Consider the following 23,159-nt stretch of genomic DNA (forward strand, 5'->3'; position numbering starts at 1 on the left):
TTGCATAACTGCAGGGTAATCCTGTGCTGGGACCGCAGCATGGCCTGAAGCAGCAGAGTCTCAAGGCCATCATGCTGCTCAGAATGTTAGAGGCTTTGGAGACAAATCAAGCTTCTGTTTCTCAGAAACAGTTTCTCAAGTCTAGAAATATCATTCAGGGGCACAAGGGAGAAGTAAGCAACGTAGAACATAGTTCCTTTTTTCTTCTACTACTTTTTAAAAAAAGGAGTCTTCTTGTTTAGAAGACCAACTTGTACAAAACCTGTAATCTACTCAGCACATTTTTAACATTGTCAGTGTCCCTTTGACTCTCAATGATAAAACACATCAGATGTTTCTTCACTCACTCCCTTATTACAGGGGCTGTTAATATAGAAATACCTCCTCATCTTCCACTGTGAAATGATAAATGGCTGACTGGAGATGTCTGAAATATTGCCAGATCTCCCCAACGTATCATGTGTCACCAGCAATAATAAACAGTGACTAATCTTTGGTCATGAACTATATTTATGGCTTTCTTGTCATCAGGAAGTACGTATTTTCTTGAATCAGGTTTAAGGATCTAATATTTATGCTAGGAACATGTGTGCTAAGAAAAGGATACCTATTTATAGAGCATAGCATTTCCATCTCTCTCTCCCTCTTTCCCTCTGTCCCTCTCTCCCTCTCTTTTCCATCAAGATTCACCCGAGTGTTCTGATCAGGAATCTAATTTATCCCAGTCAGTTCACCATTTTGGTAATAACAATCTCCTCATCTAATAGGAAAGGAATATGGCTAAAATGCAAATTTATCCCAGTAAAGCTTGTCAGTGATCAGTGAAAAGGAAGCACAGTGAAACTGTTTCTTCCATTTCCAAAATCCACCTGGGGGTTGGGGGATCAAAGATGTCCTATAGGAGCTATAATGGCAGAACACGAGAAGATAAGGACTAACAGAAGGGAAATGAAAGCTTTGAGGGAAATGAAATAAGGTCAATAAGTGTGTAATTTTACTTCAATTCAGTTTAACTAATATCTATCAAGTGTCTGCCAGATACTAGGCATTGGAGTAGGTGCTTGGTCACAAATAACAAAAATTGCTGACCTCATGAAGCTTACATTCTAGTGGAGGGAGACAGAAAATAAATAAGAAAACCACAGAAATTATTAGAGAATGACCAGTATTATGGAGAAAAATAAATCAAGGAAGGAAAATAGTGTGGGAAGGGGTTACATTTTTTTTCATTTATTTTTTATTTAAAAAAATTTTGGGGGCGTGCCTGGGTGACTCAATCAGTTAAGACTCTGACTGCAGCTCAGGTTATGTTCTCATGGTTCATAAGTTTGAGCCCCACATTGGGCTCTTCTGTTGACAGTGCAGAGCCTACTTTGGATCCTCTGTGCCCCCTTTCTCCCTGCCTCTCCCCACCCCCATCTCTCTCTCTCTCTCAAAAACAAACATGCTTATTTTTGAGAGAGAGACCGTGCGTGAGTGCAGGAGCATGTGTGCAAGTGGGGGAGGGGCAGAGGCAGAGAGAAAGAAGACAGAGGATCCCAAGTGGTCTCTGCCTCGACAGCAGAGAGCTCGATGTGGGGCTTGAACTCAGGAGCTGCGAGATTATGACCAGAGCCGAAGTCAGATGCTTAACTGGCTGAGCTACCCAGCCTCCTGTCCTTTTTTTTTTAAAGGAAGGGGTTGCATTTTTAGAAGAGTAGTCAGTGAAGGTCTTATTGAGAAGTTGACATTTGAACAAAGACTTGAAGGAGATGAGAGAGTAAGTCATGTGTAGTCCTGGGGGAAGACTGTCTCAGACAAGAAATAGCAAGTGCAAAGGCCCTGAGACAGAGATATGTCTGGTATACCGACAGAACTGTAAGGAAACCAGAGTAATTAGAGTGGAGTGAATGTACGAGTTGGGGCAGGAGATGGTGGTCATGGTGGTCACATATATGGCATTGAGGACCATCATTAGGCTCTAGCTTTTACTCAGATTGAAGTGGATCTACTGGAGAGTTCTGAGTCAAGGAACAAAATTATCTGACTCATACTTTATTGAAAATAGACTGTAGGAGGCAAGGGGTGAAAGCAAGGAAATAATTAAAGTGAGAAGTTCACCTCTCTTGTCTGTATATGTTTAATGGATATGAGCCAGAAATTAATGAGAGACAATAGTATACAATTACATTCAAATATATTGAAGTTGTAATTACACAAAGCTATAATTGGTTGGAAGAGAGATTTAATAAAGCAATCAATTTATTAATCAGTTAATAAAGCAAAAGTTGGTGAGTTTGAAAACATTTTAGACTAAGGTGATGAGCAACTAATGATAAAAAGTATATTAAGGATTAAGAAATTTAAACATCTATTGCTAAGGAATAGATTAAAAAGTAATCTCCCTCCTTGGCACAGTCTGGGTTGTGGAATTAAACCTTGAGATGGTCTCCTCACATGCCTTCCAGCCTCCTGCTTCTCAGGAGCTGGAAGTAAGGGAAACCTGAGTTGAGAAGACACCAAACTCACAAGAAAATGAAGGAGGGTGTAGTTTGGATTATGTGTAAATGTTTTTGTTTTCAAATTTAAAACATTTGAATGATGGGAGCACAAAAAAAAAAAAAAAGTTGGGTCTTCTCCAGGGAACAAAGAAAAGAGAAAAATAAAAATACCAATGAAAGGTGAACTTGGCCTTATTGTCAACCTTCCTGGCAGTGGGAATTATTAGGTTATGAAACACAGCTCTCCCCATCTCTCCTGGGCCAGTTAGCCTTAGAACAAATTGAACCTGAAAAAGTGTCAAAATTCACAGTAGGAGCGCCCACTCAGAGCTCCATTTCTCTCTCTGAAGTAGGTTACTACATTCACCTAGGGAAATTTCTATTGAATTATAATTAGGTGGCTAATTAAAAAGTGGATTATCAACTATATTAAAATATGCCAGAAAGATGTGCACATCATTCATTCTTTAATTTAGGAAATCCATCTTTTCCTTAAAAAAAATTCTCACTGGGAAATTCCATGTATAATATGTACCTTTTCTTTTTTCTTCTTAAATCACTTTTATTGAAGTAAGTCTAAGATTTTTTGTTTATTGAGGCTATGGATTATTTTGAGCTTCCTCTGTTAATAAAAAGTATCTACACATCATAGTTACCATTCTTACAATAAAAACCGGTGGCTATGATAACAACCTCAAGGCAATGCAAGGTCTCCAGAAGAAATGGTAATAATTATTCACTACTGATAAATGTCAAATGCTGCATGTATCATTTAATTCTCTCAACAACCCTGTGACATAATTTTCTACCTATTAAACAGATGAGGAAACTGAGCTCAGAGAAGACAAACCATTCAAGGTCACACAGCTTGAAGGTCATAAAGCTGAAATTCAAACTCAGGTCTCTTTGACCTTGAAGGTTTTGCATTAAGCAAGAGTTTTCCCTCTCTAAACTGTTTTAACATAAAGCTAAAACTATTTTGTTGCATTCAATTTGTTTTAAAATTGATAACATTTGTGTACCATATATAGTCAAGATCTTATGTTAACCAGAAGACCATATTTCCATTTGCCAGACAAACGATGTCCAGACATCAACTTATTTTGTAAAGTAAATGATCATCAAGGGGCGCCTGGGTGGCTCAGTCGGTTAAGCGTCCGACTTCAGCTCAGGTCATGATCTTACAGTCCGTGAGTTCGAGCCCCGCGTTGGGCTCTGTGCTGACCGCTCAGAGCCTGGAGCCTGTTTCGGATTCTGTGTCTCCCTCTCTCTCTGCCCCTCCCCCGTTCATGCTCTGTCTCTCTCTGTCTCAAAAATAAATAAACGTTAAAAAAAATAAAAAAAAAATGATCACCAGGAGACTCATGAGCCATTACTATTAGCAAGAGTTAGAAAGTAATAGTCACCTGGTACGATAAGTTACTTTTTATTTGTCTTTTCCTGTTTTTTTCCTAATTTCTAAGAAGGTACAAATTAAATGATAGCCCATGGACTTTGGTACAATCCTATCTGTGAGTTTGGTAGACTAGTCAGGCATTAAGTGGGTCAGTCCATTCCTGAAGGCACCTAAAAATTGGACAGTCCATCTGATGACTTAGCAGATAGGCATTATTGTACTGGAATGGGCTTACTGAATTGCTTGTAGTACCCAGTCCTGATACCACCAGGGTGATTTGGAGTTTCTTATCAAACAAATAATGACAACAATAACAATGTAATTATACTAATATTTTTTGAGGGCCTACTGTATTTCAGACATTATGCTCATTACATACATGACTTCACTGTTCTCCAGTGTTTCTCAGTCTTGGCACTATTGACCTTTGGACCAGTGGACTCTATTTTGGGGGGCTGTCCTGTGCATCTTGTATAGCATCGTCCCTGGCTTCTACTCCCCAAATGCCCATATCACACCCATTGCCTCCAGTTGGGACAGGCCAAATCATCTCCAGGCATTACCAAATGTCTCCTGGTGGGAAAAAAAAATCACCCCTAGTTTAAACGAACCTCTGTTTTACTTCCTCAATAACTTTAGGAGGTTGGTACTATTAGACTAGTAATATTATTGATGAGGAAACTGTGGCTCTGTGAGTTTCAAGTAAAATGCATAAGGTCTCACAGTTAATAAATTATAGAGCTGGAATGCACATAGATTGCCTGCCTCTTTTGAAGGCTGTTACTATGTGGTTCGAACTCACAAGTGATCTTCACTTCTGTATCTTGTTGTGGGGTGTGGCCCTGGGAGGGAGGAAGGCATGCACATGACATAGTATGTGGAACTTTTATTGCACCATGGCCTTTTATTTGGCAGATTAATTCCATTTTAATTGGAGTTCTGGAAACTAATGAAAAAAAATTACAAGTGTTATATGGTCTGTTCTCAGGGTTTTTGAATCTGTCTGATTTAATTCTAACCAATTAGCATGCTATTATGGAGGAGTATTATGTTGAGAATCAATATCACACTAAACACTAATATTTTATTCAGTATTAAAAATTTATACGAGTGGTAATACATGTGCTTTATTTCTACTTTGTCTAAATGAGAAGAAATGCTTCCTTAGGGCGATTCCAACTACAAAGAAAATGTTATCTTCTTAGGATACTGTTGGCATTATGCTTTACATAGATCATGACTTAAATGAATTAATAAAACTTAATTGAATGAAAATTGCTTCTTTTACTATAAAGTGTATGAATTTTAAAGTGTATCAAAAATTGTTCTCCATTTTATACTTATATCTCATGTTAGATGTCAATAAAAGTACATTATTGTCCAATATTGCCAAAAAGGTCAAAATAATTCATACTTATCCTGATTTTAGGATATCCATCCTCTTTCCCTCCTTCCCTTGCTTCCTTTTCTTTCTTTGTCCATTTGGATACTCTATCCTTTTTTGATTCTGCTATAAACTTAGGCTGGAATTGGTACCCAAATGTATCCAGACTCTGCATTTTGTGTCTTTTTTGCAAAGAGGAACTAATAAGCTAGATAAACTATAAATGGGGTGACATGTAATAACCATCTAGAGATAGTTCAGTTAGGTATGATTTCAGAACTGGATTTCCAGATCACCTTTCCAGATTGTGCCCCCGGATGCCTTTCCCAGCATCTGGCCTTGTCAAGTACTTGGGTCTTAGATCCTGGGCCCACTGTGTGTATCCTGTGAGGCGCTTCCTGGCCTCTCTTCCATCTACTTTTTCTACTCTCCTAAATTCAGTAGCATTTTCAAGCTTCCAAACTTGGGCAGCACGGAAAAATTTCTACAGTTTGGATACAACAAAGGCATTTACAATTTTTATCACTTATGCACTTTAATTCACAACTTCTCAAATATTTGAAAACTAAGAGAAAACAAACCCTTAAAAAATATCCCTAACTTGTTGAATTATTATACTTGTTCTTTAGTATTAGATTTAGAAAAGCTTTGCTTCATGTTTTAGTGATCTCCCAACTGGGTTGGCAAGATCAAATCAGTTAATATGCACATACCTTGAAAAAAACCACCCTTTGAGAAAAGGTCGCTTGTAATTCTAAAGGCGTATTAGAAGTTAAAAACTGCCATGCAAAATCAAAGCAAAAAAAAAAAAATCATTGAATAAATTAAGCTAACCAAAAAATTAGAAATTGGAAGTATGTTCAGCATAGTAATCACCATTACAAATAGGAAAATTTAAACTAAAAAAAACATTTAATGGGTTGACTTTTCTAAAATATTGATTGAATTTCATTAATAACCATTTTATGCATATGGCTATTCTGAAAGTTCCTTTAAAAATGAAAGACTAATGCCTTAATGAGAGGTATTATTACATGAACATATTTGAATCTGGCTTATGAAAAATAGGACTTGAGAATTTAAAATGTGTGCATAAAATGCAAATGGATTTAATTAACTGAAAACCCATAAGACAGAACTTCTTCAAATAAGCAATTACTTTGGGGACTAATAGAGTAAATAGGATCCTGATTCATTAGCACAAATATCCATATGAGAGAAGGATCAGCAAATTTTATTCTTTAAGTTATTTATGCACACATGGTAATATCTCATTAATTTATGGCTTCAATAAATTTAAAATCTTTTGATAATTTGTTCATGAGCTGGGCTGATGTTTACCTTTGCTTTGCAAACACTTTACTTATAGGTAGGTAATATATGGTGTTTTAAACATTTATTTTCAATCTTGCATACACTTTTTAGACACAGAATAAACTATTTTCAGTGAACCTCAGGCACTTTACAAGCTCCTACACACATCCAATCTATATGCTAATAACAGAATGTTCATATGATTTATTATTACAGGTCTCCTTAAGGATTTCTACTTTGTAATGTTTTGTTGAAGTTACTACATGTAGTTTAAAGAATAAAAGCCACATTTATTTAAAAGTTATCTATAATTCAGCCTCCCCACAAATTCACATATGCCTCCCTCCCTAATTTGTTACAATGAATAAAATTTATTAATGAATATTCACAACTATACATATAGAATTTTTCCTTTAAACATGCATTAGCACATATAAAGAAAAATAAAATATAGTGAAGAGTGAAAATAACAGATGATTTTGTAGGTGGACAAAGGAATCAACTGTCTCAAATCATTTTTAAATCCTTCAGGCACAATACCTAGAAGAACTTGATAATGTTGCCCTTTCTTTAAAACCTGATTTTGTTCATGTGGGATGAGTCAGTTCTAATCACTTGCAAGGTGATATGTCTTTCCAGTTAAAGACAGTTAGTGCCCAGGCCAAATGGGGGTGGATGCTCCAAGCTAGGGCTTCTGGGATGAAGAGAAATGCCCCTGCACAGCAACCTGGCAGTTCTAAACCTTCCTTGTATGTGGCCATGACTTTTCAGAGTCCACATGTCAGTTTTCACTAGAGAATTACAAGTGTATATAAAGTGGGTAGAAGAGTTATGTTAATTACCAAAACTCGTATGTAGTTCAAAATGACTCCAATTCTAAACCAGATAAAACATGTTAAACTAGAATTTATAAAAACCACAACTGAACTGAAAAAATGGAAATTTTCCTTTTTAATGAAATATTCTGAAGACAAATCTGGATATTATTCACAAGTCATGCCACCTTCATACCAGGAGCATTTCCATTTCTTTTGTAAATACTGTGAGGAAATTAGGAGGAGGGGAAAGGCAATTCTGTTACCCAAATTCATAGTTACTTACCGTACGAAGGGGGAACATAAGCTTCAATTCCATTTTCATAACTTAATCAAGAATACTGGATGAGAGGCCTCTTTCATGTGCTTCTTGAATGTTATAAAATCTGGGGAGGACATACAAACATGGACCATTTCATCATCAAGAAGAAAACTGCTCAAAACAAGACTAGTTTCATATGTCAGTGATTAGTTTTCATCGGAACAAGAGTTATCCCAGCCAGCCATATGCCATGTACACATAGGCCAGCTGCCCACAGAAGTTTGAGCCACATAGGCTGAAATGACCACTCTGCCACTAGAGAAAGATGCCCCAGGGTTGAATTCCACTCAGTATTTGTCTGGGTGAACTTTATGTCCTTAACTTCACTGAGACTCTGTTCCCTCATGGCTCTGGTGGGAGTAATAAGACCAGCTAGTCAATGGCTTGTTCTGACGATCAAGTGAGATGATGTCTGGAAAGACATTTAGTTAATAGTGAACGTACTTATTTATGCCCTGGCTCTTCATCTTAAGGATTTGGGGTGACTTCCAAAAAGAAAAATCATGAAATATGAATAAAAATAACAAGGTTGAGAGTGAAAAAGAAAGGAAGTTCATTATGCTACCTATATATTGGTCAACAGTTGAAATAATTGAAGTTACCATTTGGATTTGAATTTCTTGGAAATTTAGGTAAAAGGAGAACATAATTTCTTCTATAACACCTATTGTTAGGAGAAAAAATGCATTACTTCCCTCAAAGAAATATTCCTGACGCAAAATTCATGGAAAAAAATTTCATGGAAAACAGGATACACGAATAGTGAAATAAAATCAACTATTTAACAAAAGCGGGAATGACTACCTACCATGAAAAATGAAGGGCAAAACAATACTTATGCTTGGAGGTAGTTGTTATTGCTATAAAATCGTATTACTCCTAGAGACAAACATGAAGCTTGAATTATGGAAATCCTAAATATAAACCCGGCTCTCCCTTGTTGTGCCTTCCTAACACACACACACACACACACACACACACTCTCTCTCTCTCTCTCTCTCTCTCTCTCTCTCTCTCTCTCAGTAGTTGGGAGGAGTTTCCCAAGGAAGTCACTGACTGCTGATGACTCTAGGCCAGTCACTGCTCATTAGTAAATAGTGGGTAGAGCTGCAAGCCTGAAGTGTGAACCTAGACGTGATACAACACTGGCAGCTGCACAGCCCATTTCCTGGGGCCAATCCAGAAGGGAAGAAAGAATGATACAACCAAATGATTACACACTTGAACCCTGAACAATGGAGGGGTTAGGGGGTGCTGACCCTGTGCAGTCACAAATCTGCATATAACTTTTGACTTCCCCAAAACTTAAATACAAATAGCCTACTGTTGACCGGAAGACTCACAGATAACATATGTTACATGTATTATATACTGTATTCTCATAACATAAGCTAGAGAAAGAAAATCATAAGGCAGAGAAAATACATTTATAGTACTGTACTGTATTTATCAAAAAAAATCTGCATATTAGTGGACTCCTGCATTTCAAACCCATGTTATTCAAGGGTCAGCTCTATAAATGAAACCTATCACAACATGAGTCCTTTTCCTTGAAGCTTTTTCTTGGCTTCCTTGAAATCTCACTTCTAATCTTGTAGGAAATGCCTCAAATTTTCCTTCTGGCTCTTCTCCCTTCCTTAAATGTGGGCCTTCACCAAGGTTCTCCACTTAGAAGCAATTTCATTTACACCCATGACTTAAATGTCTTAATACCTTTTTTCACGCTTTCTAGCTAGATCCTCATCCCCATCATCTCCTGAATTTGCTTTTCTTTCATACCTAATACCAGTGGCATTGTCCCTCTCCCTGGCTTGAACACCTGGCGTCCTCTTCATTCTACCCCATCACCACACCTCCCAAACACACACCTCCAACTGATTATAACCACTTCGTGCACAAGAAGCTCGACTTCCCCTTTCCGTGTTCAAGGCCGTCATCATGGCAGAAATTCACCCACCATCCACCATCTATCTCCCATCCAGACAGGAGCCTCCCATCTCATGTACTCCTTGCTTCCAGTCCCCGTTGATTCGTAATTTTCCTGATGGTCCCACTTTTCTTCCTAAACCTCATGCTTCCCCACTTGCCTGAAAACTTCTAACACTTCCAGTCACTGTAGGATCAAGTCTAGGACTCCTCAGCAGAGCTTTCCAGGATCCCAGATCTGTGCATTTACTGCTTTCCACACAGCCTCTCTAACCATACCAAACCATTTCTCCTCGCTCTTCTGGCTCCTCCAAAAAGTAGTTTTCTGCCACTGTGATTTTGCTTACTAGCTTTCTGCTATCTGAAAGTCTCATCTTTTAACACCCAGTTCCAATATTATCTCTTTCAGGGATCTTCCTGAATTCTTGTGTAAGAATTTTTTGTACCTTTCTCTGCCTACCCAAGGATCCTTAATTGCAACCTAACTACAAAAATCCCATTTATAGTACTCTGACTTTATTTTCGATAGTTCTAAACAGAGCAGGGCCAAGAACCCTCATAAAGATTATAATCTGGCCAGGGGAATACCGCTTTATTCACATTTCTAACTTCCATGGGGTAGTAATATTCAATACTCCAATATGTGAGTGCTCTATGAATTATACATTAGATGATTTCTAAACATCAAATAGTACTATGAGACGCCCTGAACATAGGGTTAAGAACACCATTCTAGAAGATATTTCCTGAATAAGTGATAGTAACAGAACTGTCCAAATTTGGGACACAGAAGGAATGAAAGGAGAGAGGATGAGGGGAAAAAAAGCACAGGCAGACCTGTTCTTTTTCTCTTTTTTATCTTAACACAAACTTCTTTGATCGTTTCATAAAGATCAAGTAAGGTTTATATCTGAGGGAAGATGTTGCATTTGTTTCAACGAATCAGATCACAAAATATTTAGTCATTATGCATTCGAGAAATAGATCTTATGGCAGATCTTCCATTAAGGCTGGAAAATTTCTTCCTGGTGCCTTTCTTAGCACTAGACACATGTAAGATATTTTAATATTTGTTGATTAAGTGGTTGCTCATCCAGTTACCTCTCTCCAGCTCCCCTCCAATCTCTCACTTCCTCTTTCTAGCCAGACTACTGCAAGTAATTACCAATAGTCATCTTTCTTTTCTTACCTCTCATTGGCAGCTCACACCTCTGCAATCTGACCTTTGTCTCCTCACAGTGTTCACTGGCTGAGGTATTAACTTCTACTCTGAGGTCTCCCTGCTGCTCCCCACCTCCCACCCCTGCCAGTGGGCATGCTCAGACTTTTGTGTTGTAGCAGGTGCAGGGAGAGAAGTTGAAGTTCACCTCAAAGAAGTTGCCGAGAATGTGCCATACAATGTGTCAGTCCACAGCCTCCTTCTATGACACGGGGTGCCAGCAAGTGGGTGAGGCGAGTCAACACTGCTTTGTGAACATTTGGTTTATTTACCCTGGTCACACTAGCACCACTGGGTGGAGGAACAGGCAGTGTTGTGCTCATAAAATTCCTTGCTGTCAGGTTCCTATTTTCTCTCCAGTTCAGACCCCAGGACCTCGATTCTTCTATTGTCAAAATCCACCCCAGTTCTTCTCTATAATGGTCAACAGCATGTCAAAATGACTTTCCTGTCTATCATGCTGGCTCCCCAAGTATCATGTTAAGAGAGATGTAAAATATGAAATGTGAAATATTCTCAAACAGGCATGACCACAAATAGAACTAGTTATAACTCTATTTCCCATACATATCACTTAGTGATTTCTTTTTATTTTATTTAAAAAAATTTTTTTTAACGTTTATTTATTTTTGAGACAGAGAGAGACAGAGCATGAACGGGGGAGGGGCAGACAGAGAGGGAGACACAGAATCGGAAGCAGGCTCCAGGCTCTGAGCCATCAGCCCAGAGCCCGATGCGGGGCTCCAACTCGCGGACCGCGAGATCGTGACCTGAGCTGAAGTCAGACGCTTAACCGACTGAGCCACCCAGGCGCCCCTGATTTCTTTTTATTTTAATTCAAAACAATTCTCTCCTGATCAGTGCTCTCCACTCTTGCTAAATAAAATAAACAGTTCTCAATCTTCCACATTCAAGCCAATTGACCACTCCCACCCTCCTGAAATGAAATCCTTGCTCCCTTCCCCTCCCCACCCCCCAGCCATGATCCAGCAGTTTCCAGGGTTTCCTTCTATTTCTCTCACTATCCCTTATTTCATCCTTTACAGGCTCATCCTTCACTACCTGGATGCATGGACTTGAATTTCTTAAGACTTTGGTCCTAGCATTCTCTTCTACCACTCACTTTATAATCTTTCTCTAGGCAGTCATATCCATCTATGGATCATATCCATCATATCCACAACTATGAATTAAAGATGTGTCACGAGTTTATATCCAAACTGTAGAGCTTTCTGACAAGCTCCACACCCATAATCCAATGTCTTTTTTGCTCTGTCCTGTAATGTTTCCTGAAGAACTCAAACTCCACATGTCCAACTGAACTTAGCATCTGTCTTTGCAAACTTGTTTCTCCTCTAGCGTTACCTGACACTTCTCATGGGCTCCACATAAATATTGCAGAAGATGGTCTGTCAGTTTACCTCCTCTATGTCTCTTGAATCCATTCACTTTTTAGAAATCATGAACATCTCATCCTTCCTCCCCTTGGCCATGCTATCAGTATCTCTATGCTGAAAATGTTTAACTGGTTTGCATCACTATTCCCCTTGCCAACCCATACTCTGCATTCTAGCCAGAAATATTTTTTTGAAATACCGAATAGATGATGTAACTAATTACAATCTCCCTTCCCCTCCCCCAACCTTCACATTGGTCCCTAGGATAAATACATATTATTCACTATGGCTAAAAAGCCTTTCATGGTGATGGCCCCGGATCACATCTCTAGACTCCAGCTGTTCACCCCTGCCCTCTGTACTCCAGCCACTTGATTTTCCTCCAGTTTCTCACATTGCTTCTTCTTTCTGCTTTCCATACATCATGGCTTTCCACCCCTTCCATGTCATGCCTTCTGCCTGTACTCCTTGTCTAGTTGACTCCTATCGTTTAGATCTCATTTTCCAGAACCTTGTGTCTCTTCTTTGTGGCATATTTAGAAGAGTGTCACTTTCATACCTATTTGTGTCATCCTTTTATTGTCTGTCTTCCCCACAAGCCTGTAGGCCCAATGAAGGCAGGGGATACCTGATGCAGTTCATTGTGTGCTGAGAGTCCAGACACAGTGGGTACTCAGTAAAGTTGACTTTATCAAAGGCATGTGTATAAAATGAGTATGAAAATAAACACATATAAATTCAGCGAGAAAAGCCTACCCATTGCATAGCGTTTGAAAATTCTAAAGATAAGCACAGTATTGAGATCAGTAAAAGAGCATTGGGAACTTTTAGAGGATTTAAGAAATTAAAGTAGGAGGGCTTCCTTTCTCATACAGATTTAGTAGTGGGTAGATGGAAGTGACGGGGATTTTTTTGTTTGTTTGTTTGTTTGTTTAATTGGGTACAAAAGGTGGTTTTATTAAAGCATGGGGAGAGGGCCCATGGGCAGAAAGAGCTGCCCTGGGATTCTGAAGAGCAATTGATTGTATACTTGGGAGTTAGGGGAGGTAAAGACTAGAGGAAGTGTCCAAAAGGATATTCATATGTTAAAGAAGACTCACAGGATCCTGGAGGCCTAGCTATTGTCAAGCTAAGGTTGATAGGGATTTTTTGAATGAAAAACTTCACTTGGGCCCAAGCAACTGCTTTAGCATGTAAGAAGTATGCCATGGTACGAAAGTAGTACTTGCCAACCCTATTCTTGAGATTTTTGCCCCTGCATATGTTGAACAAGAGCCATTGCAAGGAGAGGAAGGGATGACTGAGACCAGGGACATGCTGGGGAGGCAAAAGAGAGGTTTCAAGAATGTTTTAGTCTCTGGATTGTGGATATTCTGCTGGCTATGCCTTTTTATATCCTTCCTTCTAAAATCCATGTCATTTCATGCAATATAATTGTCTCTACTTCCATATGGCGACAGAATTCTAGCAACTATATCAGGATCTCAATAAATAGGCAAACTGAAAATGTTGCATAAGTTGTTTTCCCTCACTTACTTTCCAAATAGGAACTCCCCAATAATAAAACACAAATTTTGTAAATTAGCATAGTATCAGTTATGAATGTAATTTTGCAATTATGAGACTAAAAACATTCCACAATGAAATAAGAAATGCCATCTGATTTTGATTTAACTCAAAGGGGGAAAAACACATTCCATTTAAGAATGACAAATAAAGCTGTCAATGTGATCCATTTATAGCCCCTCAGAGAATGCCACAAATCCACATAATGTTCTGAGAAGCTAGTTATTGTATTTGCTCTCTCAGAGAAGGCGTAGAAGTCCCTGACAGACTGTTATCCAAGGAAACTAAGGTTAGGGGGAATAACTTACATTAGTCAACATCCTAGGTGCATATGCCTTAAAGGGGAGAAAGAGAGCTTCAGGCACCTTATTTAAATAGTGTGCAGCAGAGGAAAGGGTGGGGTGCTGCAGGAAGTGATGGGGTATAAGACAATGGAGAAAACAGTTTTCCTCATCTGTCCCCACCCCTCCCCTTCTTAGTTCTATGCGGTCTTACTGCCCTAAGGAGGCTTCCTTCTGTAAGGCCTGCTAACAAAAAGAACAGAAGGCTATTACATCTTAATCATAAATGTCCAAAGTGCCAGTTATTTGTGAACATTTCTTATAGGTTATTTCAAGTTCAGGTACGAAGACACTTGCCGTTGGTAGTGGAAATATAATCACCATTCCTTATTATGATAATAAAACTTCCTTCTTTTAAGAACCAGTTTGCTGTTAAATACACATACAGGTATTCATATTTAAATATATATAAAATATGGCCCTCTGCAAGACATAACTGATTATATTTTCTCCTTCACATTGGCTGCTAAAAAACTGAGAACAAAATTTGTTACTATCTTCTAGCAAGAGTGTTGAATTTCATGGCATAAATTTTGAGTATGAATCTCTCTACTGGCCCCATCTTACATTCTTAGCCTTATTTTTTTGCTTTGACTTATTTTTTCATACCTATTTGAAATATATTTTATATTGCTGTACAGTATGTATTTTTATTAGCCTTTCTCTATAAGCCTTAAATCCTTTCCAGCATATAAATAAAACATTCAACATTTATAGATACCCTTTTTTTCCCTTTGGAGGGTTGCAAAATTTTCCCAAGGCAACATATAATTTATTACGATAGTATTACTATAGGTGCATGAATATTAACACATTGGGATTCGTAGTAATTAAATTTTTGTGATATTTAGTTTAATATTTCAGTTAGATTTTCTTTATATATATATACATATATATACATACATATATATACATATACATACATACATATATATACATATATGTGTATATACATATATGTACACATATGTATATATACACGTATATACATATATGTATATGTATATACACATATGTATATATACACGTATATACACATGTACATACGTGTATATATACACGTATATACACATATGTACATACGTGTATATATACACGTATATACACATATGTACATATGTGTATATACGTGTATATATACATATATAAAGAAAATCTAACTGAAATAAATAAATATATATATATATATATATATATATATATATATATATATATATAAATATTTTTTAGAACTGGGATTCCTAACCTGTGGTCCATGGACTCAAATTATGTGCAAAATTTTGAGGATGTAAAATTTTATTAATGAGGCATTTCATGATTTTAATCCAATTCTGAAAGGTGATTTTGACCCAAAAGATATAAAAAAATTACTGCTCTGCAGTGGGATGACAGTAGAAGACCAAATAGTGGTCTTCTGACATTCAACTAATTGACAGAATATTTACTGACTGCCTACTAAGTGCCTGGCACTGTAATAGATACTCAGTAGCATTTAGAGCAGTAGACAGCAGTAAACAGGTAGGCTTGACCTCTGACCACAGGGCACTTCTAGTCCAGTGGGGATGAGAATAGACAACAAAAAAATGAACATAAGCAATATCTGAGGGGAGAACATTTGAGATGGAGGGAGCAGCTAATGTGAAGACCTTAAAGGAAATGTTGTTCTAGGAAATAGAAATATGAATGGTAGATCTCCGAATTCACTTTCAGTACTTCAGTCTAGAAATATCAGACTAATGATCTTATGCATGGAAGTTAGAAGTCTTTTCCTTGTTTTCATTCTTTTAGGAGTTAAATTTCCTAACGTGAGGGAAAAGTATCCTCAGAAAAAGAACGCGATGCATTTTACTATACACTAAATTCATTCAATAAATATTTGAGTCTACCATCTTGAAGGCACAATGGGACATGCCCTCAAGGTGCTCAGCACAGACCAAATAAAATATAACTGCCATACATGTAACTATAATGTACCTTAAACCAATCCTTATTGTTCTGTACTGTAGGTTTATGAGCCAAGTAAATTCTAGGGCCCAGACGCTTTAATATATAGTTTGAAACCCAAAGCTCTCTAGAAAGGCACCAATCACCCTGTAAAAGTTGAAGATGGATGAGCTGGAGAAAGCAACACATAATGAAAATTGGGATTAGAAATTCTTTGAAATAAGAACACTGTACTCTGTGGTTTGGAAAATGCTCTAAATAGCCCTTGCTGGGGCGCCTGGGTGGCGCAGTCGGTTAAGCGTCCGACTTCATCCAGGTCACGATCTCGCGGTCCGTGAGTTCGAGTCCCGCGTCGGGCTCTGGGCCGATGGCTCGGAGCCTGGAGCCTGTTTCCGATTCTGTGTCTCCCTCTCTCTCTGCCCCTCCCCTGTTCATGCTCTGTCTCTCTCTGTCCCAAAAAAAAAAAAAAAAAAAAAAAAAAAAAAAAAAAAATAGCCCTTGCTGTATAAATAAATTAAGATGTGACTAAAGATCATAAATATCTCTCACATTTTTAGATGTTTTCCTGAAATAAATTCTTTATGCATATATTAAATAATATACTGATCAGATGAAGACGACACTGAGGTCACAGAATTCTATGTGACGCTTAACTGGGTACCGGAAACCACGTGAGAACTCTATGCCCGTGCCCTTGGAGGTAAGGGAGATTATTAGTTCTGTTTTACATCAGGAGAAACTGAGGTTTGGAGAAGCAAAGCAATGTGGTCACAAAGCTAGTCACAGGAGGCAGCAGGGATGGGAACCTCAACAGTCTGACCCCAGAGCCCTTATGGTCCCGTCTTCGGTGTTCTCAGTCAGCTCTGTGGAGGCAAGTTGCTTCGTGAATTATTTCTGATAAACTCATCTGCTTTGCAGTTTAAATGGCTTTGGTGAGCAACATTTTGAATGATTAGTCTGAGCTTATCATGTGCAAATTAATTTAAATATTAGCCAAAATGATATAGGTAAGATGGCAAATCTATTAAGAGTAACACATGCAATTAAAAAACGTTTCCTTGACTTGGGATCAGAGTATATGATTTAGATTGTCCTTAATATTCCCTCTTCTAGGAAAAATAATGAAGGGTTGAATGTATTTATTTTAAAATCCTCAGAAGTACAAACATTATTTTACTAACCAGTTTCTGCCTTCACAATTTTTGATAATGAAATTTTAACTTGGAAAAGGGACATTTTAAAGCTTTCTCCAAATCCAGATCAAACAATCATTTTTCTCTTGTTTTACTCCCCCTGAAACCGCTCTTGCAGGCTGCTGGGCGACCACGTCCCCTTCAATAATAACAAGGGCAGTAGCAGCAGGAGCAGTGGATCATAGCCCCGGGGAACCCTGATTATATTATGTTATATTATCACATATTTATGCTGTGTCACCCACTGTGCCAAGCACTGTACAACTTCATTTTACCCTCACTACAACCCTATTAGCAGCTCCTTTTATTATTCCCAATTCCCAGCTTAGGAGATGGGGGCCCAGGGAAACCGCACACACACACAGAAGGCTTCCCAGCTTGTTAATGGAGGAGCTTACACCAGGCCTACTGACCCTAGAGCTGAGGCTGCCTGCAATTTCTCTCTGTGATCTCCCTTTGTCTGATCCTCATCCCTAACTGACACATCAGTAAGGACACACTTTTTCCCAGGATAGGCAGTCTAAACCCTTTAGAATTTAAGGCTGTCCACAATCTGGGCTTTCAAAAACCAGCCCAAGCTAATTTTTCCATATTCCTTACTAAATACCCTCAAAGCCTAAAGGAACCTGCCTTCTGTGAAAGCTTTAAGAAGTCTCTTAAACCCACAATACAGCTAAACTCTTCTGCTCTTAATGGCCCAGTTCACATTCCACTTTTCCAAGCTACCTTCCAGACTCACCAACCTAAGTAGTCTGAAGAGCTGGCCTCTGCTGTTCTACACTGCAGATGACTCTGATGTCCACAAGGGCTTTGACAGCCTGGGGTGGGGGGCGGTCCATGGAATAGTATGAGCGTTCTGTCGGAAAGTGCTCTCAGGAGCACATTCAGAGCTTTTATCAGTTTCTCAAAACTTAACAACCACTCAGCATTACTACCCACCCCCTCCTTCCCTGCCCCCCACCACCCCAACCCAAGTCCTGGAAACTAATAACATTAAATGCTAATGTTCACTGAACAAGGTTCCCAGATTTAGCAAGTAAAAATATATGGGACATGCCTATACTAAAACATGATTTGTGCATTTGAAATTCAAATTTAACCGGGCATCCTGTGCTTGATCTGCAACCCTGTCCTTGAATGTTTTGTGGATATTAATCTTATCTCTCTACTATACTGAATATAGTCATCTAGAGGGCAGGGGCTTCATTATTGCTCCACAGAACTTAACACTTAACCTTTATTGCTAATTACTGATTTACTTTTGCAGTCCAATAGAAATATTTTGGAATGTTCCTGATTTGGGGCCAGTATCAAACGTAGTAACTATATCATGGTTTTACATACATGGCTTTGGCTACAAGGAAACAGATTCCCATCATATCCAGTATGCTGTTTGCTAGATTGAAAGACATTACACATCTTCCCCAATTATCTTTGTTTAAAAAAAACGTTTTATAAGGAATCTGGGAAAATCAAAACATACTAAAATTATTACTGGATCTCAAAGTGAGGTCTTCAGACTATTTGATTGAGAAAATCTCGAAAGGTGTTAAAAATGCAGTTGTCTGGGTCCAATCTCAGACCTATTAATTCAGAAATGTGCAGAAAGGCTCTAAGCAATCTGGGTTTTTAAAAAGCCTTCCAGATGATTTTTATGCCCTCTAAAGTTTAAGGACTGCTTTTTTATGGGATGTAATACTCTAGCAAGGATTGCTCTTTAAGTTAGAGAAGAAAAGTTATTTTAGTCCTTAAAAACAAGCCATCATCATTTGGAGTTCAAAATATCAATCATCTTTTAAATGTATCTTGAATCTATCATGGTAGTGGTAAGTGCTCAGCACTGTCGTTTTGCCATTTGGAGCTCTCCAGCATTTAAACAGAACTGGTAAACTAATGATAGGTATTAAAAGTCTTCCTGGTGGATCATTAAAATAGTAAATGAGTTACTGAAATTTATACAGGCCATACAAAATTTAAAACTTAGATTATCTGAAGTAGAATGTTCTGCTGTGTACTAATGTTGCTATCCAGGATTGGTCTGGGAAACCTAAGCCTCTTTGGAATTTCCGGGGGGAAAAAGCATCATTGCCTAAAGCTCCCTTCCCCTGTTCACTGGGTGGTCCCCGAGATTTTTGACTCCTTGGTGAAAGGTGTGCTGTTCTGGAAGTCAGGATGTATCTGTTACATATTTTATGTTCTGTGTGTCCTCATGAATAAAACAATGGGTTGGACCATTGGATGGTCTCCAATGCCCTTCTAAACCCAAGTTTTTATTATCATTCTGAGGTTCAGATTTCTCTGTTGTAAAGTATGGGGGTTGGACCATGTTCAGTGTGTCTGCTTGTCCTGTGTGTCCCAGGGTTGTCCTGCTGTCTCTGTTGCTATACTTGGATCCCCATTCATAATTCAGGCTCACTGTAACAGTGTAAGATTGGTGATACTTCATTTAGGTTTTCCCAGGGATGGGACGATATATTGGCCATTAGCACATGTCCTTTGTAGGAAATAATTATTCATTATAGAATTATAATCATATAATTCATAATTATTCAACATACACTAATTGATCACCAACTATGTGCTCTGTGTCACTGTGATAGACCTTGGGAATACAATAATGGAAAAAGTCAGACAAGAGGAGCTCTGGTCTCACATGGCTTACAGTCTGATGGTGGGAATGATGGAGGAGAAGATAAAAACACCAACCACATATATGCTGATGTGTAAATAAAGTAAGTGCAGTTGGTCATCAGTGTTAGAAGGGATCACTAGGCCTGAGCTAGAAAACAACAGAAGAGTATTTAGGAAAAGTCTCTTGGAGGAGGTGATATATACTTGGACCCACAGGAAGCAAAAAAGACCAAGGAGGGGGTTGGAGGAAAGGTCAGGGCAGGGAAGAACATTCTGGAAGCCCGTGGGAGGAACGGTTTATGTGGTTGGCATCTAAATATCCTTTCCATCTCTGAGAGATCATTTAATCCAAAACTAGAGAAAGGAAACCAAAGGCCCAGAGGGTTTAAGGTCAAATGGCCAGATAGTGGGAGAACTCTTCCATGCCTTAGTCTAGAACATAAGCCCTTCTTAAGGATCAGGCTCACAATGCAGCAGTAAGTACCACAATGCTTTGCTTCAAATCCTGGCTCTTTGCTTGTCCTTGGGGACCAGAACTTCTTTGAGACTCAGTTGTCTTTCGTGTGAAACATGGATGACATTTGCTGCGTCAGGGATTTAATGAGATAAGGTGGCGCAGTGCCTGGTGTATCATAGCTGCCTGATAAATGCAAACTCTTTTGATTTTTCACCTAGTGCACTTTCACCCATACCAAGCTGTTGGAAAATAAGTAGGGCAGAGGTTAAGTTACTTGGATAAAGGAAGAGTGCTGGCAGAGGAGAAGTTCTGGAATACTGGGCTGGGGCCTGTTTAGCGGCTGTCCATCTGAGAGCTGAGTGGAGAAAGTGAGAAGAAAAGGCCACTGAAGGTGGGAAGATGTCAAGGAAAGACATTCCCAACTTCATGGTTTTGCTCAGAGCTTAATCTGTTAGTGGTGAATCTAGAGTTGTCTTCATAAGACAGCAAAGACCATCCATAGTAATATTTATACTTAAAATTAGCATGTAAGAAGCAGGTTTTACGTTAGGAAACCAGTAAGCAGAAAAACGATGTACTTTATTATTGAATACATGTAAAGAGAAAAATATGATGTTACCATGTCACTCAATCCACTGGGAACAAATTAATCTAATTATCTGCAGGATATTAAAATAATTGCTCATATTAAGCGTGCTTAAAAACCAAGCCCATGGTATTGGAAGAATGAATAATTTATCCAAGTAACTATAAAGATTTTCTTCATTATGGACAAAACCACAGATTGAACTTCAGCCTTAAAATACGGAGAGGCATATTTCGTGGATTAAAGTGGACTATCTATAAGGCCACAAATCTGTTTGCTCTCTCCTTAGAATTCCCCAAAACATAAGGGAATATTTATGGTTCAGGCACACTCGAACCAGGGCTGAATATTTCTTAGTTTCAGAAGTATACTGGGTCCCTTTCCCCCCAGCCATAAGGTAAGTGCCATTCCATATATAACTTTTTGAAATGCTGCTTACTTTATGATTCTCTGCCGATGGTGCCTTATGGGAGAAATTTTATTTCAAAGTTTCATAGGATGTGAATTGAACTCATTATTTTACTCCAAACTCATTGTTTAATTGACGGGAAACATGCATTCTAAATCATCTTTGTATGCATGGCAGAAGCAGCTACATAAATTTAACAATGGGTGGATTATTACTATTTTGCATATTTATGGAATTTTATATTCAGGAAGCATTTTACAAATCTTTTATTAGTTAATCCTTACACTTACGAGTGAGTCTGACAGGTGGTAAACAATGCTTTGGGTTTTAAATTGCCAATTCGTGAAAACTTTAATGGGGAAAAAAATCTACATCATTCTTCCTTGCTCCCAAACTTGCCAAGAGCACATTTTTGATACTTTTTTCCTCTCACCAGAGACCAAGGCTAGAGGCCTGGAAGCAGGTTGCTGCCCACCAGAAACACAGTATTACAAAAAGGGTACATACTGGGCTCTGTCTGGGGTCAGGTGGCCAGCACCAGGGTAAACCTCACAGACATCAAGGTGATTATTGACAGCGTTCCCAACAAAGCTGCATCCCAGTAATAGAGACAGAAAAACACGCAAGGAAGCAATTTTTCTAGAACTACACAGTAAACTTGGTTTTTAGTTCTAATGATGCCATACCTACTGGACTCACTATGTAATGCCATCATCAGTTCTCTTAAGATGAATGCATGTATATTAAAAGAATAAAACCTAACTCAAACTAAAAGAGTGTATTTTCTTTTTTCAAAAAGTCACAAGTTAAAAACGCTAAGCTCCTTTGAACACTCACTTCAGACTTTTTGGATCCTCCAATCTGCCCCTCCTCCAGATACCAGAGATGTTGGAGAGCAGGGCACGAAAGCCTCCGTGGATCAGTCTCATTGTTGACCCAAACCTTTTACAGCCTGGGGCTTTCAGAGCTAACAAACCAAGAAAAATCAATCACACATCACCTGAGGGCTGGACACGAGGAGCCACAGATGCTGCACCTACTTTCTGAAGACTCCAGCTTGGACATGTCCAGATTCTAATCTCTTCTGACTGACAGTGACTCTATCCTTCTAATCCCTCAGGCCCCCAATTCCGTCTGCCTGCGGGGGGCGGAGGGGGGTGGGAAGAGAGAGAGAGAGAGCGCGCGCGAGCGAGTGTGTGTGTGTGTGTGTGTGTGTTGGACAGTTAGGTTGGAGGGTGCAGAAAACACCCGAAGTATCTCGGAAGCTAGCACCCTCTGGGGCCCTGTGCTTTCTCAGTGCAGCTGGGCAGCTGTCAGGAGGTCAGCGTAAGGTAACCGGGTCACCCCCACCTCTGCCCCTTTCAGAGGTGCAAAAGGATGCTCTAAGCCCTCGCGTCTGCGGATAATATGGGTGCGCACACAGGGGGACCTTCTGAGTAACACCTCCCACCCAGGAGCGTCCCTCATCCCCCACCCCCACCCCGGACGCGGCCCCGCCCCGCCCTTGCCGACTCTACCTGCGGGCGCTGGAGGCGCGGCGGCGACTGCTGGCTGTGCTGCCGGCGGCCGCTCTGGCTATGTAAGGCCGCCTGACCCCACCCTCTCCCACCTCGGGCGCAGTAATAGAGCCTCTCCCACCTCGGGCGCCCCCCGCCCTCCAGCCACCGCCCGGCTAGGCCACCTCGCTGCGGCCCGCCACCGCCTCTCCGCGGGGCGGGGGCTGCGGGGCCCTCCCCACTCTCGCGGCCTGCTGAGACTTTCGGGCGTGGCCCTGGGCCG

General features: G+C 39.4%; 1 protein-coding gene and 1 long non-coding RNA gene across 7 annotated transcripts in view; one reads left to right on the forward strand and one right to left on the reverse strand.

Moving 5' to 3' along the window:
* Positions 1-23,159, reverse strand: part of RHOBTB1 (Rho related BTB domain containing 1) — a 124,173-nt gene that overhangs the window by 100,712 nt on the left and 302 nt on the right. For 4 of the 6 annotated variants that reach the window (XM_058696433.1, XM_058696426.1, XM_058696431.1 and 1 more), the window contains exons 1-2: positions 22,898-22,994; positions 7,676-7,775 (exon numbers count right to left, since the gene is read on the reverse strand). The gene's annotated coding sequence lies outside the window, so the exon portion shown is untranslated. Of the gene's footprint in view, positions 1-7,675; positions 7,776-22,217; positions 22,342-22,897; positions 22,995-23,159 lie in introns of those variants that run through there. The other 2 variants (XM_058696429.1, XM_058696428.1) reach the window with 2 other exon arrangements.
* LOC131492701 (uncharacterized) overlaps positions 22,385-23,159 on the forward strand; it is a 28,979-nt gene continuing 28,204 nt past the window's right edge. Inside the window, exon 1 of the long non-coding RNA XR_009252245.1 lies at positions 22,385-22,711. This is a non-coding gene — a long non-coding RNA (uncharacterized LOC131492701). The remainder of the gene's footprint in view (positions 22,712-23,159) is intronic.

Source organism: Neofelis nebulosa, chromosome 13, assembly GCF_028018385.1.
Source record: "Neofelis nebulosa isolate mNeoNeb1 chromosome 13, mNeoNeb1.pri, whole genome shotgun sequence".
Lineage (NCBI taxonomy): Eukaryota > Metazoa > Chordata > Mammalia > Carnivora > Felidae > Neofelis > Neofelis nebulosa.